Source organism: Ambystoma mexicanum, chromosome 3p (assembly GCF_040938575.1).
Source record: "Ambystoma mexicanum isolate Mex_15411 chromosome 3p, UKY_AmexF1_1, whole genome shotgun sequence".
Lineage (NCBI taxonomy): Eukaryota > Metazoa > Chordata > Amphibia > Caudata > Ambystomatidae > Ambystoma > Ambystoma mexicanum.
Window position 1 is genome coordinate 83,521,472 of NC_090925.1, and position 9,069 is coordinate 83,530,540.

Below are 9,069 nucleotides of genomic sequence, written 5' to 3' on the forward strand. Positions count from 1 at the left end.
CAAGGGTTTAGGAGGGGAGCCATTGAATGACAAGATGAAGTACAGAGCTGAAATTCAGAAGGCTGTCGATGCATACATGGCTGGACATGTACCGCCCCATTTAGAAATATGTGCAAAACCAGCTGCCCTCATTTTGGATGGAAGCCCAGCCAGAAAGTCATATGACGGAAGTTTCCATTCAGGCAAGGAGTCCAACTCTTGAACCTGTGCTCTGGAATTAACATCTGCAAAAAAATCACCTCTTGGTGCTCGGGCTAATTATGCTGGTAGCAGAGAAAGGCGCATTGATGTTCCTTTGCTTCCCCCTGATGCACAATCTGCCTCGTGTTCTAAGCTAGAGCCCCTTAATTCGAATATTGATCCATTGCATCTCTCTGGAGCTATTCTATCTTTAATTAAAAATGCTCTGGGGAATTTAAAGCCTGTAGGTCCTCAGAAGCAAATGACAGCCAAGACTGAAAGCTCTAAAAAAAACTCAGGGGAAGAAGGAACATTTGAATATAAGAAAACGTCCCACTTTGTGCTCTTTAACTTTAAAATGCAGACTTTCTCCATCTACCCAATTTGACCTGAACCGAAGGGCGGTCATGGCAATATTCTCCGACATTCAGATGCTAGAGGATATTGTTTCCTCAGATTTAGCATTGGTAGAATTCATTGATAAGCAACATTTAAATGCTGTAAGATTTTGGATGCAATTGAGGGTGGTTCAAAATTTGATCTGGCAAGTAAAGGGTTCACTACATAATTTGGGTTTCATATTAAGCACCGAAGATGGGGGAACTGTTGCACAGCCCTGTGTGATGGTTCAAGCTCAAACTTCAAATACCCAACCCCAAGATATTAGAGATGTGAAGAAGTCTCGACCATTGTTTAAACCATGCTCTTGCGAGTGTACATCAAAGCAGAATTAACAAGTCTCTCTCACTTCCCAGCGCACAATCTCCCTCATGAGTTGGAACTCAAGAGGATTCAACCACCTCTTAAATAATGACCAAAGCAATCTGTGTCTATTTGATATAGTTGTTCTGCAAGAGACTTGGTTAACACTCCCCCCTTTTTGGGCTGGCCACGAGGTCAATTTGAATCCTACTTTGAAAGCTGCAATGGGAAGACCTTCATCGGGCCTTCTAATTGCCGTAAAACTTGGGTTGGGGTTGTCTTCCACGTTTTGGGCAGCTCCAAACGAGTTTATGTTGTTAGTCAAAGTAAAGTTCCTGAGTGTTACCTATGCAATTCTTAACATATATTGGAACCCAGCTGGTGTCACTGATGAGTGTTTCTTCAGAGACTTGAAAAGTTTACCAGACATGGTGTTCGAAGATCAGAGCATCACGCACTTCATCTTAGCCGGAGACTTGAACCTAAACTGTTTTGAGAAAAGGCGTAAGCGATATAGTGAGAGGTTCATGCGCTGTAATTGTTTAGTGAAACATAGAAATGTATATGTTTTGAATGGTGCATTTGTGTCAGATATACCACCAGCCCTGACCTGGCACAAAGGCAACACTTCATCAACAATTGATTATGTGTATGTAAATATGGCATTGTGGTCAGTGATTCAAACATTCCATGTCACCCCCACCAATGTGAGTGAACAAAACATACTATGTGCCAAATGGCAAGTTCAAGGGGAAATCAATCTCACACAGAGCTCACCTGTGCGCATTGCTTGGTGGTAAATACATGTGGAAACCGCCTTTGATGGAGAGTAGACGCCTTGATTCATTTCAACCAGTTAATGACTCAATCAAATGGGACAGATGACCAACAAGGTGACAACTTTGGATTGAGCTATAGTGATACGATTCATGGATTTAGTCAGCACAAGACATCTGCTGGTAATTATAAGAGTCATCTGCATACATTTGATAAATTAGTACATATAAGAAAATCGCTATATTGCACAAAGCTAAGAAAGCTTTCAAGGCTTCCTCCTCCCCTCAGAGTGGTTTTCACCCAAAAAATTTGAACGGCCCATAAAAATTGGATGAAAGGTCACAGGTCAATGCTCTATCAGAGAGATGGAGCCAACATGCTGAGTATATTGGCAGAGAAAAACATTTCTAAAATGTGGACCTTATTGAACCAAGCACTTAGTGTGCATCAATAGACTTTCAAATCTCTACAGTTGACACACATCAATGAGTCTCATATTTCAAACATCTGTATTCACCTCCTTTTGGCTGCAGAATTTCAGATCCGTTATTGTTACCAGCTGAGTTCCACCTTAATTTAGATCAAAATGCATTCATGTAATTAATTAAATCAGCAAGCAATTTGCAAGCTGTAAGCCCGGATGGCATTTCATATTATGTAATGAAAGCACATCCAGAGATTTGGGTGTCCATATTGTTTAACATTTTCTCTGCAATAACCGGACACAGAAATTGCCGAAAACATGGACTCAAGCAATCACAGTCCCAATTTATAAAAAGGGTGACCGTCAATCACCTGCAAATTATTAGCCAATTTGTTTATTAGATGCCCCGGGCAAAATATTCTGTAGAATAATTTTGAGTGAACTTAATGCATGAGCAGATGAAAAACACTTGAAAGATCCTCTCCAATCGGGCTTTGTAAAAGGACTGGGCACAATTCCAAACATACTTGCTCTCACCATGATACAATCGCAGCAAGTAGCTTGTGGTAAATCATCGGGGTTTTATTGATTTCAAAGCTGCTTTTGATTCAATAGATAGGACACTATTGTTTGTAAAATTACAAAAACATCAATGCCCCTCTACACTATTATCCCTAATAATGTTACTCCACACAGATACATTGATGCGTGTGAGAATCACCTTTAATGGTAAATTGTCTCCAGCAATTTTGACTCAAAGAGGATTGAAGCAAGGTTGTGCCTTGGCTTCCTTTCTGTTTAATTGTTTTTATATTGGACATAGGAAAGTCGATCATAAACTGTCTTGGTGACCCCCCGCGGATAGATGTTCAAAAATCCCATATTTATTATATGCGGATGATCTGATTTGTCTATCTCAAACTCCCAGGGGTCTTCAAAACATGCTAAATCAATTAGGCTCTTATGCACTGGACAATAATTTAGTCATTAACACCCAAAAAAAATGCAATTCGTGGTCTGTAATAACAGCAACATGTTGAAAAAATACAAACATAAATGGCAACTACAACAGTGTGAACTTTCAAGTGTGTATCAATACAAGTACTTAAGTATAACAATTCAGCATAAGAAAATGGTCAAGCAGCTTGTTTGTGAAATTAAAAACAAATTACAATCCTTAACATCTCAATACTCCAAGTAAGATTTGGAAAGTTCTCTTTAAAACACATTGTGACCTTCTACAAAATGAAGGTTACTCCAATTATCTTTTATGGAGTGGAATCTATGCTCCCTCAAGATCGCAAGTTCTGGGACATTATAGAGTCCAAATATTGGAAAGCAGTTCTGCAATTGCCATGTAGTACTCTTGTAGCGCTTCTGCAATATGAATTAGGTTTATTGTCGTTATATTCACAAGTGACATGGAAGCAGAGCGCTCTTCTTTGCAAAATGCTGGATAGGCTAGAAAAACCGACCATCTTGAAAATCATAGCGCATGAGTTACGTCTAAGAAAACATTCCCGATCAGGTGGCGAAATCATGTCTTGAATACTGCAGCAGATGCTGCTTTGACAATTGACCTTCTCATATCTAACCCAGATCGAGCAAAGGTCAAAAATGTCAACATGACTGGGCTGGTAATTTGGTGAAGTGTTCTAAACATAAGGGGCCTCATTACGACTTTGGCGGTAGCCATGCCACTACTGGCGGTATGGCTGCCACCAAAACCGGGTCCGGGTTCCCTGAATGGGGAATTACTGGGCCATTCCGAGTTTGGAGGGCCCGGTAATTCCTCCCTCTGGGAACCCGGGCCCGGACCTTCCCCATTCCCATTTGAGCCCCCATAAACATTAATGATAATCTTAGAGCTCAATGGGAATGGGTGCAGGGAGCTAACGACCGGCCCGTTGTTAGCTCCCTTTTCCCCTCGCGGGACCCGGTACCGACGCCTGGTTTTACCAGGCGTCCTTACCGGGTCCTGCGAGGGATCCTCGTAATGAGGTGGAATGGGTTTAACAGGTCCGCTTTCATTTGCGGCACTCGCTAACCCATTCCGCCAAGGCCGTAATGAGGCCCAAGGACTTTAACACACTTTTGTTTGGTACTAAAAAATATGGAGTAATGGTTGACTATCTCACAAAATGCCCGTCGCTGGATTTCCAGAGGACATTTTTAAGGTTCAGATTATATCTCTTATTCTCAAATCCGAGAGTAGCAATACAAATAGCCATAGTACAATATCTTGATATGGTGTTACCAATTATGAAAACTCAGAAAGATTAGGAAATGGTCAACTCATGTCAAAAGGGACACAAAGGTATCCCCTCACACTCGTGCACTGGAGTGCAACTGATAAATAGGATGCAATATTCATTAAGTAATTCATACAATTACAACCACTTACAGTGAGTCTAACAAGAACTTGCATGTCTTCATTGATTGAAAACCACAGGCATTGTGCACACAAGTGTGAGAGGATACCTTTGTTTTTCAGATGCAAATACAGCCCAAACTGCTTGGTCACATCTCTTCTGCACTCATTTATCTTCCTTCATATATTTTAGTTACAATTGAATGTGTAGCGCTATGATACGTGCAACCGCATTCAAACTCACTAGTTCACTTATTGCTGCAACATCTACACGTGCTGGTTAGTAAATCTCATTCTGCAATCAAAGCAACATCTTGCGGGCAAAATGGCAATGATTAAAGGCAAATCAGAAAGACTCGGAGAAACTTCAACAACGTCATGACAGTAACATTTTCATTACAATCCATATTTTATTAAGCCACATTTCTGTTTGAGATTGTGTTCATTCATGAAGACTGTGATTTATTCATGTTCTTCCTTAGGGCATTTTTAAACCCTGTGTTCTTCAGACTCTACATAATGGGGGTTACACAGAGGACCAATTATGATATAGGTCAACGAGGAGATCTTGCTGTCCCCCATGGCTGATTTTGGTCGATGATATGTAGCACAGAGAGATGCATAGAAAACAAAAACCAGTCAGGTGGGAGGCACAGGTCGAGAACGCCTTCCCACTGCCCCCCTTTGCCTTGATTTTCAAAATAGAAGAGATAATGTTGACATACGATATGATGATCAAAAGAAAAGACCCTAGTGATAATGAAGCCCCAGTAACATATATAAATATTTCAATTGTGTAAGTACTGGTGCATATGATCTTCATCAGTGCGGTCACATCACAGAAGAAGCGATTGATAGTGTGAGAGCCACAGTAGGAGAACGCAGACACAGCTATGGTGATTGGTAGAGCAACCATGAGACCGCCAACCCAGCTTCCTGCAGCTAGCCATATGCACAAAGCTAGATTCATGATGGAGTGGCAATGAAAAGGATTGCAGATGGCCACATACTGATCATAAGCCATCAATGTGAGCAAAACCTACCTCTGCAGCTCCAATGGAAATGTCAGAATTCACTTTGCACTTTGTGAGAGAAACACGAGAGTCATTAAGAATGAAGTGTGCCAGCATTGCAGGGAGAACAGCTGAGGTGTATGTGATGTCAATTAGTGACAACATAGCAACAAAGAAGTACATGGGGGTGTGCAGCTGTGAGTTACTGGAAGTTGTTGCCACAATAAGAAGGTTTTCACTCAGAGTGTGCAGGTACATCATTAAAAACACACTAAAGAGTGGAGCTTGGGGGCGTGGAAGATCTGAAAAGCCAACAATCAGGATTTTGGTGGCTGAACTTTGATTTTCTGCTTCCATTCATGGATAAATTCAGCGACTGTTGGGTTGGATTTGAAGGTAAACTGAAATAAATCCACACACAAAGGAATTAGTACTATTGCTGAAACATATGCCGGGATTAAGGTGGCTGTATACATGTGCTGTTGCAATAATTTAAGTAAAAGTGAAAGTTACACTGATGAAAAAATGTGTTCCTGTATTTTCATTCAGCATTTCTCATTGTTTATATATGTTGGCGATGCTCATCTCCAAATTGCTTACAATTCATTGCATGTATTTCAGTGAGGCTTAAGTTGGCTATTATGTGTAAATTGTTATTCATCCCTTGCATCCCAAACAACTCAGCATAATGAGCACGTGGAGGGCATGCAAAACCAGGGTTGGGGTCTCTATTCCTGAATGGGAAACCATCATTTGTGATGACACTTCATAATCTATATACAGCCAATAGTTGGTGTCTCTCTGGACACTTTAACAAACTGTCATGTTGGCTGGAAACACTCTGCTTCCTGGAACAATTTAATAGGGAGTGGATTACAGGGAGTTCAGGTGGTTATGATTAATTCAATGATGTTTATAAATTACCATTTCCATTTTCCATTGTCACTTGAAGTGGCAGGGGTGTGCTAGATGTGGGCCCAGCCCTCTCATCATGTAAAATATTAGTTTGATTAATACACAGGGCCTCATTACAAGATGTGCAGAATGGGTTTAACGGCACCGGTAATGGTGCCGGCTCCATTAAACCCACTCCGCACTATTACGAGGTCCCCTCGTGGGACCGGCTGTGGACGTCTGGTTTTTCCAGACGTCCATAGCGGGTTGCTCGAGAGAACCAGGGAGCTAACAATGGACCCGTAATTGACAGGCCTGTTGTTAGCTCCCTCCCCAATCCCATTGAGGCCTATGGGGGCTCAAATGGGGAAGGACTGGGCCTGTGTTCCCTGAAGGAGGAATTACCGGGCCCTCCACACTCGGAATGGCCCGGTAATTCCCGATTCAGGGAACCCAGACACGGACACGATTTTCGAGACAGTCATGGCACCAATAGGTACTGAGGAGAGAGTGGTCAGACAAGCTGAGAGGGGTGACCAAGGGAATAGAGAGAGTGAGGTTGGAGTGGATGATGGTGTCTAGCGTGTATCCAGCAGAATGACTTGGGCCAGAGGGAAGAATGGAGAGGAATAGGGAGGAGCAGAGGTTAGTGTTTAAGTCACCCAGGAGTAGAATTTTGGAGGTGGTAGAGAGTAGGGAGGAACACAACTCCACCCACTCAGAGAGGAACAGAGAAGAAGCATCTGGAGGCCGGTAAATGGTAACAATGGTCAAGGTGGAGGAAGGAGAGAAGACAAATTGGCATACTACACTCTCAAAGGACGAATAGGGCAGAGTGGGTAGGATGGAAAAAGGAATCCACTCAGGGAAGATTAAGGCATCCCCGACCCCATCATGGTGGGGTTGAGGCTTTGAGGTGATCTTAAAGCTGTCAGGTTGGAGTGAGTCAAAGGCGGTAACTGAAAGGCAGATGTCAGCAGAGTGTTTGATGGCTGAGCATGAGTTGAGGGTCTTCAGGTGGAGACGATTGCTGCCTTTGAAGATTTTTTGAGGTGCAGTGTAGGGGAGTGTAGGGGACTTCAGTCAGAAGTGGTGGAGTAGGGGGATAGAAGGGAAAGAGGCAGGGGAAGGAAGGAAATTGATTAGAGATGGCATGATCCGGTGAAAGAGAAGTAGGTTGCCTGAGGGCCTTGAACCAGGACCGTGTCTGTGAGGTAGACATTGATGCAACAGCAAAATTAGAAGGAGCTTGTATGGACGACTTCCCACATGGTGTCACCATTAATGGATGTGGAAGAATAAGGGGGGGGGGGTGGCTGCGAGGTGAGAGATCCATATGCCAGGAGATGGGACAGATAATAGGATATCACTGACGATTTCTCTGGATGATGCACAGACATAGGTGTCTGCAATTGGGAGGACAGGGTTTGCAGCAAGGATGTCTTTTTTTGTGCTTTTTCCACCCAGCTTTTTTGAGAGAGGGAGGATAGGTGATGGTGCAGAAGTTGGAGTAGATTGGGGAGATGGTGAGTGCCATCTTGGAGTGAGAGTAGGAAGTGAGAGGCAGAGCGAAATGCAAGGGTGAGTTGGCTGTGTATGTGTGTGCTGCAATTCACAGTTCTGAACCAGATACACAGTAGGCCAAGTGGGTGTTAAGAGTACACATAACAAAACAGTGGAGGATGAAGGCACACCTACACTAACAGTCACATACAATGCAGGATGAAGGCACCTTCATTTGGTTTTTACACTAACAGTCACATACAATGCAGGAAGACACAGGTATTGCAGCACATCAGTACACATGTGAGGTCAGTAGACATGTGGTTCAGGGAGTGAACAGCAGAGTGAAGTTTCACCTTAGAACAGGGGACATCTGCCAGCAGAGCTGGGTAATGCGAGTGACTGGAGAGGCAGGGGGAGTCAGTCAAGTAGAGACGAGGCAGCCACCAACCAACAGTCAGTACTCACGTGATGGAAAGAGGGGTGATGTCACAGTCCAGAGGTGCATGGATGGAGTAACCAACATGATTAAGCATCTTTGCTGCAGTAGTAGGATAGTAGGGCTTGCAAGCCCAGCCTGGAACGGACAGGAACAGACAGGGTCTTTGATGTGGGCCTTTGCAGAGGGGGTCGGCTAAAGCCTGCCGGTTCCTCGATAGACAAGATGAATGCTGGATTGCCTGATCAGCAAGAGGGGAGGCGGGCAAAAGGAGAACTCAGAAGAGCATTCTGAGTATCATTGAAGTGGCGGCCATCGTTAGAATGCCTTGTGGTACTCGATAATATAAGAGCACACAGGCTTCTGCTAACAAAGTCCCACTCCTCCCAGTGCACACTGCCCCCAGAGCACTGGGAGGCAGTGATAGATCATACAGTAATGCCCCACAAATTACGCAAGTGGTTGTATGCTAATTTAGAAATAAACTACATTTTCCATTTTTTCCTAGATTTCCAATTCAAAATGAAGCATACTGCACGTTGTGTCTAGGATTGATGCCATAATAGATGAAGTCCTAGAATGGATGCAGAGAAAGTGAGAGACAGAGGCAGGTTAAGAGGGTAACTCAGAAGCGAGGAGGTAAGCTTTAAGTTTATTTTTGAACAAATCCATATGGACTGTTTATCAGATGTCCAGGGGAAGAGAATTCCATACAAGTGGGGCAAGAAGAGAGAAAGAGCAGACGCGAGAGAAAGCACAGGGAGGG

The 9,069-nt window shown here is 43.3% G+C and overlaps 1 non-coding gene across 1 annotated transcript; it reads right to left on the reverse strand.

Moving 5' to 3' along the window:
- Positions 1 to 6,678: 6,678 nt before the first annotated feature.
- On the reverse strand, positions 6,679 to 6,813 carry LOC138581614 (small nucleolar RNA SNORA49). Its single transcript, XR_011304675.1, has one exon. It is a non-coding gene; the product is annotated as a small nucleolar RNA SNORA49 (small nucleolar RNA).
- Positions 6,814 to 9,069: the final 2,256 nt, after the last annotated feature.